This window comes from Marmota flaviventris, chromosome 3, assembly GCF_047511675.1.
Source record: "Marmota flaviventris isolate mMarFla1 chromosome 3, mMarFla1.hap1, whole genome shotgun sequence".
Classification (NCBI taxonomy): domain Eukaryota; kingdom Metazoa; phylum Chordata; class Mammalia; order Rodentia; family Sciuridae; genus Marmota; species Marmota flaviventris.
In genome coordinates this window covers 68231091-68243819 of record NC_092500.1, presented here as the reverse complement: position 1 = coordinate 68243819, position 12729 = coordinate 68231091, and the positions used below count along the sequence as shown (strand labels likewise).

General features: G+C 38.0%; 1 pseudogene; it reads right to left on the bottom strand.

The window, feature by feature from the left end:
• Window positions 1-4566: 4566 nt before the first annotated feature.
• LOC114103882 (large ribosomal subunit protein eL32-like) lies at window positions 4567-5000 on the bottom strand (annotated as a pseudogene).
• Between the last annotated feature and the right edge of the window lie 7729 nt (window positions 5001-12729).

The following is a 12729-nucleotide window of genomic DNA, read 5'->3' as shown; positions in this document are numbered from 1 at the left end:
GGTATACAACCAGAGAGATGAAAAATTTTGCTCTGTATGTGTAATAAGAATTGTAATGCATTCCTCTGTCATATAAATAAAAACATCAATAAAAATGTGATATCTGGAGGTGGGAACCCAAATCTAAACATGAAATTCATTTGTATTTTTTATATAACTTATAAACATAACCTGAAAATGATTTTATACACTATTTTAAATGATTTTGTGCATGAAACAAAGTTTGTGTACATCGAAGCATCAGAAAGCAGAGGTGTCACTCTCTTGGTTACCCATATGGATATGTGTGAAAAAGGTATATTAAGACTGAAGGGTCTTCTTTCCCTCAGGGAATAAACTGTGTGATGCATACCTGCAACTGGTCACACCACGTCTGGTGTGGAGTTTTTCATTTGTGGCATTATATTGACCCTCAAAAAGTTATGGATTTTGAAACATTTTGGATTTAAGGATTTTCAGATTAGGGATGTCCAAGTGTGCTTCCATCTTGGTTTTACCACTTGCTAATAGCACTTTGGTATAATCTTTTTCACTTTTGGATTGGTATAAACATGAACTAATAATGAAATAATACACAATGTGGGTGATGAACAGTAATTTCTTAGTACATCCCCATTACCTTTTTCTTTACTGTTAACCTCCTTTCTTTTCTTCCTTGCACCTCATATGTTGGGGAGATGTATAAAGGTCTTGACCAATATTCCACTGCCACAGACTGATATTTTAAAAGACCACTAGGCAGAAACTATGGCTTTATTTTCTTCTTTTTCCATTTTTTTTTACTAGTGCATCACAGTTGTGTGTAATGGCGGTATTCATCATTACATATTCATCAATGCACACAATATAATAATATATTGAAACTACAGTTCTAAAAAGATCACTTTTCCAGACCAGAAAATTGTTTTGTATAGCAAATTAAATTCCCATCTTATCCACAATGCCTCATTCTAGTTCTTTTTAATTCTATTTATTCTCTAGATCTTAAAGAAAGTGGGGGGAGGCCTGGGTCTTCATGTTCTTTATTTCATTTTGTAATATATTCACAAACTTCTTTAAGGCACTTCTGCCATCTTTTCTAAAAGGAGTAGAAAATAAACATGCAAAGATGAACAGGGAAACTGTTCCTATAGGCAGATGAATTGAGAGAAGAGCAGAAATGGAAAAGAAGAAGAGGAATAAATTGTGAGGCAGATAAAACAGATAAGCAGAAAACACAAGAGGAAGTTCAACAGGGAAACAGTGAAAGAGTAAGGTTTGAGAGGAGGCAAAAATAGATGATGAAAAATGTAACAACTGCAATAATCTCTGATATTTCTGTGACTCTCCGAAGTTTTATATTCCCTCATGTGTTCCCTGCAAGCAATCTGTGAGGAGGTTGGCAGTTTAAAAAGGTTCTTTTAACACAACTTTAGGGTGTGTAATGGGACTTCAGGACAGAGCAAGGGGCCTGACTTGTCAAGTAGCTAAAGGGGAAGCAGGACTCTGATTAAGGTTTTTAGCATCCTCAAAACTTCTTGCATCAAGGCTACTTAACAATAAATTATTAAAAGCAAATTATTACCTGGCTTCTGGGACAGCCTTTGTGTCATTCCTGCTGAAAGAGTATGGAAAATGATAAAACGTAGAGAAAGGGAGATGAGGAACGTGGGGAGGCAGACAGAGAGCTAGAACAAAAGATAGGGAAAAACTAGAACAGGGAAAGAGGACCTGAGAGAACCACATGAGCATAATGGCACATGTCCTTGGATGATGAGGAATCGACCTCCCAACCCAGGAGTTTGGAATTCTCTCACCTCAGTCAGGTGGCTCTGAGAACACTTTCTTTTCAGATCACTTCAAAACCAGACTGATTCTTTCAGTCACATGCAAGCCATCTACCCCTCAGCTACAGCCAGGAGGACTGCTGGGTGCAATGAGAGATCCTACAGAGAGAGAGATACAGAGAAAGAAGCGACTAACCAGAGAGTGGGGACAAGAAAGACAGAGCTAGATGTCTACAGAAGGAGAAACAGAGCAAGTGAGGATAAGCAGTTTAGAGTCAAGACCTGTGATATCTCCCCCATGGCCACTATGTGCAGAGTCCTGGTATGATCTGAACACAGGGGACGAGAGAGTACTCACCTCTGGGGTGGCACAGAGGCAGGGACAGCTTTCATCACAGAATGAGCACAGAATGACCTTGTCCATAAGCTTTGGCACATGCTGGTGAGAACACTGGCTGTGTTGATCAGAAGTCCACGGCAAAGATGCAATGAGTTCTGCTGCAAATCAGTTGCTTATTTATAGAATTCTCTGTGGGTATATACATACATATATACGTGAACACACATGCAGATAGATAGTAGTCCGTATAATGAGCTCTCAACATCAGGGGGGAAAGAGGCTGTTTCTCACTGGTCACTGATGATAAACTATGACAGATGAACAATCCAATCTTGAAGTCTGCTTAGTCTCCAGGTTTCAGGAGTCTAAGCAGATAGAAACAGTCCTAGGATCTCCAGAGAGACTTCTTCATTGGCAAAGGGCCCTGAAATTTCTGAGTTTTAGATTTCTCAGCTAGAATCTTTCTCCCAAGTAAGCTTGCTGTTTGGAAGAAGCACAGGTCATGCTATTTCTATATTTCCTCTTATGCCAAACAAAGAACTCCCTCTCTAGAAGAAGAACCTACCTATAACTGATCATCCTGATCCCTCATCCAAGGAATCTAAGGAGATTTAATCTAATGAGACCCCAGAAAATGCAAAAAATAGTAAGTTTGCTAATTCATCATCATTTAGTGCTTGCATCTCTCCCTCTGGCTAAAAAGTAGCAGAGCAAAGGAACTGAGAAGACTGTTGCCTGAATAATTCATATCGATCCTTTCACTTTCCTAATATGTTGCTCCCAACAAACTTTCCTAGCTGGATGGAACTACTAGAGATCTTTGAAGAAGTTACTGTTTAAGTGCCTTTCTTACCAGTTGCCTTGCATATGTCCTGTAATGCTGAAACCAAGATCCAGAAAGACTAAGTAAATATCACACAGCTGAGTAAGAGGTATAGCAAGATTTTGAGTCCACGTTGGCTATGGGTCTTTCAACCCGGCATGCATAGCTGATTTTCCCTTTTTTCTAGCCTCCAGGAAAGAATCTACAGCTTCCATTAACAACTTTCATGGAACATTGTTTTTATACATGCTACTTGGATTATTTGCATCAGAATCTAATAATGACACTTGTTGAAAAGGCAGATTCTCTGTTCCAGTTTCAGAACTTATTGAATCAGAAATTCAGAGAATGTGACAAGCACAAAATATTAGCAAATTTCCCAAGCAGGAACCAAGCAAGTCACATTTACTGACTACAATGCAATACAATCAGATCACAAAAATAGAATGACAGTTAAAAATAAAAACAGATGGATATGTTTACAACATTGATTGTGGTGATGATTTTACAGATATATAATTGCCTTCAAACTTATCAAGTCATATACATTGTGTACAGATTTTTTTATGTCAGTCACACCTCAATAAGGTAGTTTAAGACAAACAAAATAAAGATACTTTGAAACTAATTTATGTCCCAAAAGGGAAATCAAAATAGAGTTTTCAAATTATTCAGAAATGAATGGCCAATATCAAAACCTGGGGGATGCAGAACCTGTACGCATATAAAAATTAGAAAAAATGTAAATTAAATAAAATTTTTTAAGAAAATATAAATCTTGTAAATGAACTCAAGGACATTTTCAAAACATGTATAGTTCATCAATCACAACAAAAATTAAAAGGTAGTAAAATATGCCCCCCAAAGATGCCAGGCACAAATGTCTTCAGGGAACAGACAATACACTTTAATCACGTGCTTCAAGCACATGCCAAGAGGAAAAGTTTTCTTCTCATATGAGGCTAACATACAGCAAGTACTAATGCTAATATAGAACAAATAATTCATATGAAAGGAAATCTATTTACAACTCATTTCAAACATAAATAGTCAAATATGTCCTGGTTTAGTAGTTTTAATTACTTTTTAATGTAAAAGTAATTAAACATTAGAAAGCATTTAAATGCAATTCATGACATACACTTAGATACATATATATATGCCCATATATGTAAGCGTACATAGGGAGAAAAACTAGTCAGCTGATAAATGCCAATACATTGTTAAGTTCAACAGGCATGTAAAACTATCAGACCAGAAAAAGAAAGAAATTTCCTTAACTTAAAGAATATCTAGTAAGAAAAATAGGAAAACATTTTACTCTGAAAACAGAACTAATTTCACTAAGATAGAAATTAGAAGACAAGCAAGACATCATATCTGTCTCAATGTTATTAAATAAGTCAACATTGTATTTGACACTCTAAGCAATGCAATAAGGAAAAAAGAAATAAATATGAGGTAAGTGGATTAAAGAGGGATAAAGCTATTTACCCTGCAAAACCCTAGAAAATCAAGTAAAAAATCATGAAAAAATTAATGGAATAGCCAGGTAGAAGATCAATAGCTTTAATATGCAATAGAGACGAATAGGGCAAGCCTGGCTGACTGTCTTTTGGCAGTTTTTGTGGTTTTATTTAAGCACAGAAAATGTGCCCAGAAACCATATATCCATTTTCTTTGCCGTGCAGCCTGGTATTGGCATTGGTGACTCTGATGGCCAGCTGGGCTGCTCTTTCCATGATGAGTTTGAGGATCTTGAAGGAAGCATGGTGAGCAGTCTCAGCTGTAAGGTTCGTTGCACATTGGCAGCACTTCTAGCTCCCTGACTGTGGACCAGGAACTTCTGGAAGCCACTGGGCAGCATGTGCTTTGTCTTCTTGCTGCTCCCATAACCAATGTTTGTCATAAAGATCTGGGCCTTGAATCTTCTTCATACCCTTTTGTCAATATCTCTGAGTTTCCACTAATTATGCTTAATGTTCACATATTGGTCTGACACACAGGTCTGACACTCCTTGGTTCTCTTTTTGACGATTTAAGGTTTCCCAAGAGGTTTGAGGGCAACCATGATGCTGAATAGGAAATGGCTGCCACTACTGTAGGTAGCACCAAGGAAGAGAACCCATGGCATTCTTTAAAAGACAAGTCAGGGCTGGAGGCATAGCTCAGTGGTAGAGCACTTGCCTAGCATATGCAAGGCTCCTTGTTCCCCAGCACCACAAGGGAAAAATAAAATCGCTAGAGAACACGTGCCTACCCAGGTATTAAAAACTATCATAAAACAATGGTAATAAAAACAGAGTAGCTCTGGCAAAGAGAACAATGAACACAATAAAGTGTTCAGATTTGAGAATATGGTTTAAATTCGATAAATGGTGTCAGGGCAATTGGTTATCCAATTAGGAGGAAAAAGTAATATTTCTACAATTTGCAAGGCAAAATCCAAGCCATCCTTTTTCATCCTGAGTATGCATTTAAATACATGCAAAAGACCTGGAAGAACACATACCATTTTGATAAGCGAGCTTGAGTTTGGAGAAGGGACTGAGATTGAACAGATGTTCAAGAGAAATGTTTGCTTCATGTGACTCATTTGAACTCCTCACAAGAATAAATTTCTTGTACATATATTTTTTTTAAATTGGAAAAGGTCAATGAGACAGCAAACATTTGACTCACTGCTTAACATAACCTTCTCACAGCCCACCTGTCTTTTCTCTTCAATGCTTTTCCCCATGAATTCTGTCTTCCTGGGTGTTTGTCATTTAATTGTCCTCCCCACACATTTCCCTCATTCCTAGGAAATTTCAGAATGGTGACAGGGTTCAATATTATGGCTAGACCATGGTTGGGGATAAAACTACTGTATTAAGGAAGTCCAATACTAATTATCTAAAATAAGAATTTAAAAAAAGGACCTGTTGTCATATTGTTATAGAATATTAGATATTTCTTCCAACTATTATTTCTGCATTAGTCAGCTTTTCATTGCTGTGACCATACCTGATAAGGACAACTTACAGGAGAAAAAGTTTATTTTGGGCTTAAGTCTTCAGAAGCTCGGTCCATGGTCAACTGGCTCCATTGCCCAAGGCCTGAGGTAAGCCAGAAGGAAGCATGGTGAGCAGTCTCAGCTGTAAGGTATGGCATAAAGGTATGGCAGAGAAAAACCACTCAGAACATGACATCTTGGAATCAGAAAGAGGGAACCTAGAGACAAGATATATAATCCTCAATGTAGGCCCCCAGTGACCTGCTTCCTCCAGCTACTCCCCACCTGCCTAGAGTTATCACCTAGGAATACATTCAAATTATTAATCCATCAAATGATTTAATCTACTAATTATAGTAAAGCTCTTATAATTGAATCATTTCACCTCCTGCATCAATACAGGAGCTTTTGAGGGACACCTCATATCCAAATTAAAACATTACATACCTTTTGTAGTTCGTCCTTCCATCTTCTCCACTAACATAAGAGATTTCCTTCCTATAAAATCTCACACAAGGTCGGGTGCAATGGTTGCAAAAGGAAATACACTGCTTCTTAAAGCTTAAGCTCATAGAAATGTAATTACACTGTGGGTGAAAAGGGCTGGTATTCACAGTTGGATTGTGGGTCATCAAGGGAAGCAACAATAAAGGACCTGGATAGCTTAGATTCTGCTCATTAGGGTCATTTTAGCAAAGTACATTTTCCACATCATAATTCTGCATAATCTTTCAGCAGGATTATTCTTGTCATATGTTGTCATTTCTCTCACCCACATCATCTTAATATTGTGACCCTTACATTTCTCTGATTAACCTATATGTTATATTTGAAGTGAAATAAAAAATTAGGAAGATGCATGTTAACAGCTGTGTCCTAGGCTGTCTCTCTTAATAGCCATGTGGTAAGTAACTAAATTCTCAGCACTTTAGTATTACTATAAATGAAAAGCATAATTGAGCCTGATTCATAGGGTTATTCTGAGAATTAAATAGGTTAACATATGCTAAGACCTGACATGTAATAAGCACTTATTAAGTACTGTTATTGACTTATGCTATGATATTACTCCTACTATTTTGGAATTACTGGTTGGATAATTGATTTTTAGCATATGCTAAAAAAGGTGGCCCTGAATAATATTGGAGTGACATTTTCTAAATTCCTGTGCAATGAAATATTAATGAGGGTTATGTGAGGAAAAGATTATAACATAAAATAAGCTTGGGAAATGCTGCATTTTATCTTTTACTTGGAAATCCATAATGCATATTAGCATAGTAAATATTAGAGATGTTTTGCAGCTAACAAACTTTTTAACAAGTTAACCCAGTATTTCCCAAACTTAATTGACCTCATGCCTTCCCCCCTTTTTAATGGACACTCTGAATTAACTTAAATCACAAAGGAATGGATTAGCAGGATACTGGGTATGTCACAGAATTGCAGGAAAATCCAAACAACTAACATTCAGATGAGCTGAGGTGTGAGCAGTTCCAAAGTTCTGTTCCAAAGGAACAAGAGAATTAAAAAAAAACCCCATTAGGGACCTGTCATAGATTTGATCCAGATCCAACCACCTGTGTTACTTACTCCAGATTTTATTGCATTGATTTTATCATTATTCCACAGCCCTTCTTTTATGTTGCTCATCATTAAAAAGAAGTCATAGTCTCAGAACTGGGGGAGACCTTATAGACTCTCTAGCACAAACATTCATTTTATGTAAGAAAATGGCCCTAGAGATAGTAAACAAAGTTCAAATTACACAGGACAGAGGTCAGATCTAATTCTGTCAAACTACCATATATATATTTTTTTCAATTTTGAAATGTATTTTTCAGATTTTGATATTTATGACTTCAAAATGTACCAGATATTTATGAATATATTTAAGGTAATGCTGCTTTCTTTCTTCCTCCTCTTGCCCTCCTTCCCTCTCTCCTCCCCTCCTCCCTTCTCTCCTACTTCTCTTTTCCTCTTCTTCTTCTTCTCTCTCTTTTTGAAAAATATTACTTTCATCATTTTATAGAAGTGCTCTGTAATCAGGAACATTTGTTAACTTCAATATAGAACTGCATTACAGTTCAAGAATGCAAAATAAACACTAGCTAGCATACAAATACAGATGCATGCAAGCAAACTAAATGTGAAGTCACAAAGAATATCAGTGACATGATGTAGAAGTCATAATGCACAACATCCCAACAGTATTGGAACATTGGAATCTGTTACAAAGAGTTTTATTAACATTGGAATCTAACAGCAAAGAGAATCAATGATACACACACACTTTTACTGCCACTGTAAGTCAGACATCAGAAGCCTTTGAACAAATATGTGCTCCTCAATTCTTTTGGGGGAGGTTGCAGGATACATCAGTAGGGTAGAGAATTTACTTTTAGGTACTGCAGTGAGAGTAGAAGGCTGAGTCCTGACTTGTAACACAAAATGGAAAAAGCTTGTAAGGATATCCTTTAAAAGGATAGAAGCCACATGAACAGCTCCTCTGTCTAAGCCCTAAAGAACTGGGTTTTAGCTTCTCAAATGAGAAAACTGTAGACCTGAGAGAATAATCTCTTGGAGGCAAGACAGGTAATGCTTGGGAAGAAAATTATGTTACTTAAAGGAAAACCTTTTAAATCAGGAGGAAAGAGGGAAGAGCTGTGGCTGGTTCAGAAGGTAGAACCAGTTGTGAGGCAAGTGTTCATCACAGAGGCACAGGACTGCAACAGTGGTTGTGGCTGAGGTCCAGAAGGCCATGATGGTGACAGCTAGCTGCTGGAAAGCTGGTTTCTACATAGTGGTGGGAAGTAGCTCTAGAAGATTTCCAGAGAAAGAGAGTGGACTGAGATGAGGTTTATCTGTCCAAGGGGTATGTATCTTGCTATGGAGGAGAGAAGCAGCCCTGCAGGTTACTGGGAGGGGATGCAAGAAGACCTGGAGAACCACCACCCCAACTGCAGTGGGTTGTGTAGCTGAGGTCTCGGTGATGGAAACCAAAGTCTATTTCTCTCTCATGGCTTCTGGGTCTAAAAAAGTAAGGGTTTTGCTAAGATTGACCAATAAGACACCTGGACACTCATTCATTCATTCCACAAATAGCTGTTGTTAATAGCTTCTGTAGTACCTCGTATTAGAGTCCCATCATGTTCTAGCTAGATTTTTGCTGCTATGACCAAAAGAATAATTTTAGTGGAGGAAAAGTTTATTTGATATTCATGATTTCAGAGGTCTCAGTCCATAGATGGTTCCTCCATTGGTCTGGGCCCAAGATTCTGCCCACCAGGAACACAGACTTGTGTTGGTGTTGGGAATACAAATATTCAGTGACTCAGTTCCTTCCCCCGAGAGACTTAGACTTCTAGGAGAGTTAGAATACTCTGTTATTTGAATCACTTTACCTCTTTTATGTTCCGTTGGCTTACTAAAGGATAAAGTCCTACATTGTTAACAAAGTATGAAAGGCTCTTCACTCTAGCATTGTGGCAAAAGGGATGGACTCTGGAATTCAACTGTTTGGGCTCAAACCCAAGCTGTATCACTCCTCAGATGTGTGAGCCCAAATGAATGACCCCACTCATCCATTTCCTCCGTTCTTCATCTGGCTGAAGACAAATATGGGAACAGCAGCAGTATTGAGGATACAGCACACACAAAATGCTTAACATGGTACAAGGCACATAGTATATAGTCAATAGACAATAATAATTTCCACCCCTCTGTTTTCTTCTTACTGTTTTGTCTTACTCCACAGCACTCACATGTGCCATCCATTTCCTGACATCTTTACCCCACACCATTTATATGTAATATCTGACTCCCTAAGATCCATTCCTCCAACCTGGAATGTCTGCATCTCAACCATTGTATAGATTACCACCCCTACATGACATTAGCCTGACATCACCTTCTTCGGCAGCATTAACTGTCATCTCCACAGTGCAGACTTTGGTGACCATCCTCAAACCTCTCCTTACCTTGTCCCTTAGTGACTGTATCATTTAATTATTCTTTCTATGCTTCTGTAGTACCTCGTATTAGAGTCCCATCATGTTCTAGCCAGATTTTTGCTGCTATGACCAAAAGAACAATTTTAGTGGAGGAAAAGTTTATTTGGTGTTCATGATTTCAGAGGTCTCAGTCCATAGATGGTTCCTCCATTGTTCTGGGCCCAAGATAAGGCAAAATATTATGGCAGGAAGGTGTAGAGGAGGGAGGCGGTTTAGGACATGGCAAAAAGGAAGCAGAGAGAGATTCTGCCCACCAAGAACAAAATATATACCTCAAAGGCATGCCCCTAATGACCCACCTCCTTCAGTCATACCCTCCCTGTCTTAGTTAATCCCTATCAGTTAGTTAACACACTGATTAGGTTAAGGCTCACATAACCCAATCATTTCACTTCAGAGTATTCTAATATTGCCTCACATATGGGCTTTTGGGGGACATCTCATATCTAAATCATAACACATCATGACTCCATACTTTATTGTGTTTTTTTCTAGTTGGATCAATTCTTTTATTTGTTTGTTTATTTGTTTTCCAAACAATATTTCTCTTAATTATGTTTCCTTCATTATAAGAAAAGACCTACTCATAATGGGGAAGTCAAAAAAAATAGAGATACATAAAATGAAGAACCCCACATCTTAATTCCACCAAGCAGATATATTGTGATGTTAAAGAAGTTTTAGTTTCAGGGGTACTCTTGTACATGGAACTTTCTAATGCTTTGGGAGGAGCCCTGGCAAGGTATAAACTTTCATGAAATTAAAAAAAAAGAATTTCATATAACACTACTGGTTATACTTGCTTTCTTTTTCTGCTTTTCCTTCCCCTCATATTGGAAGATGGTGATGTTGTAGCCAGGGTTGTTTTGGGGATCTGACTAACTGGAGGTCAAAATTTACAAATTTACAAAAAAAGACAAATTTAGTTAGCATTTATTTGGGTTTGCAGTAGCTTTGCTGTAGTTAAACTATTGTTAGTTGGAATAGGAATGGCTTCCAGGGATGTTCCTGCTGTCCTGTGAGCCATGAGACCCAGCATCAAGACTCAAAGCCTAAGGTTTTTGGGATAGTTTTCCTAATTTCTCTTTCAGAGGATTCATCACTGATTTATAGAAATGCATTTGATTTATGGGTACTGATTTTATATCCTGCTACCTTGCTGAATTCATGCATTAATCCTAGAAGTTTTCTGGTGGAGTTTTTTGTATCCTCTCAGTATAGAATCATGCCATCAGCAAATAATGATAGCTGGAGTTCTTTTTATCCTATCCATATTCCTTTAATTTCTTTCTTCTTAGTCCTTTTTTATTTTTTATTTTGAGACAGGGTCTTGCTAAGTTGCTTAGGCCTTCACCGAGTTGCTGAGACTGGCCTTCAACTTGTGTACCTCCTGCCTCAGCCTCCTGAGTTGCTGGGATTATAGGCAATACCACTGTGACCGGTTTGATAAAATGTTTTAGGGGATACAGAGAATTGGGCCCAGGGGTGCTCTAACACTGAGCTACACCCCCAGTCCTTATTTTATTTTATCTTAAGAAGGTCTTACTAGGTTGCACAGGTTGTCATTGAACTTGTGATCCTCTTGCCTCAGTCTCCCAAATTATTGGGATTACAAATATGTGCAACCATGCCCAGTTCCTCTTCTTGATACTTGAATTTTTTTTTTAAATTTAATTTTGTTTTAACTGATACGTAAAAATGTGAGATCATACGTATTTATGGTATGCCATGTGATATTTCAATATATGTATACATTGTGTAATGTTCAAATCAGGTTAAACATATCAATCTTCTTAAATACTTATCATTTCTTTATGGTGAAAACATTCAAACTTCTTTCTTCTAGCTTTTTAAATACACAGCACATTATCATTATCTGTAGCCATCCTACTGTGCTCCAGGACACCACAACTTCTAACTCCTCTAATTGAAACTCAGGGTCAGTACCTCCTCATCACTCCTCCTGTAATTTTCTCTGCTAACCACCATTCCACTCTCAACTACCATGAGATGGACATTTTTATATTCCACATATGTTTTAGTCAGCTTTTTCATTGTTGTGACTAAAAGGACCCAACTAGAACAACTGTAGAGGAGGAAAGGTCTATTTAGGGGCTCACAGTTTCAGGGGTCTCGATCCATAGACAGGAGGCTCCATTCCTTCCAGCTCCAGGTGAGGCCTGACATCATGGTGGAAGAGCTGCAGAGGGAAGCAGCTCACATGATGATCAGAAAGCAGAGAGATCCTCCATTCACAATTCCCACCTCCTCCAGCCACACCCTACTACTTAAATTACCACTCAATTAATACCTATCAGGATTAAATCACTGATTGGGTTAAGAATCTAACAACCTAATCATTTCTTTTCTGAACCTTGCATTGTCTGACACATGAGCTTTATGAGGGGGGTGGAGGACATCTCACATCCAAACCACAACATTCTGCCCCGGCCACTAAAATCTCACAACCATCTCAGAATAAAAACACATTTTTTTCCATTTCCAAGAGTTCCCACAGTCTCAGCAGTTCTGAGATTGCTCAAAGTTCAACTCCAAAGTCTTCTCTGAGGCTCAAGGCAATCTCACATTGTGAGCTCCTGTAAAATTAAAAACAATTTACAAGTATCCAATGGTTCAGAGTGAATATTTCCATTCACAAAATTAAGGGCATAGAAATAAGGGATAGAACTAAAGCAAGACTGAAATCCAGGTCCTATAGTTCTGGTTTTGGTATCTGGAGCCCATGGCATGAAGTCCTCTCCAAAGGACTTGTGTAGCTCCACAAACATGGC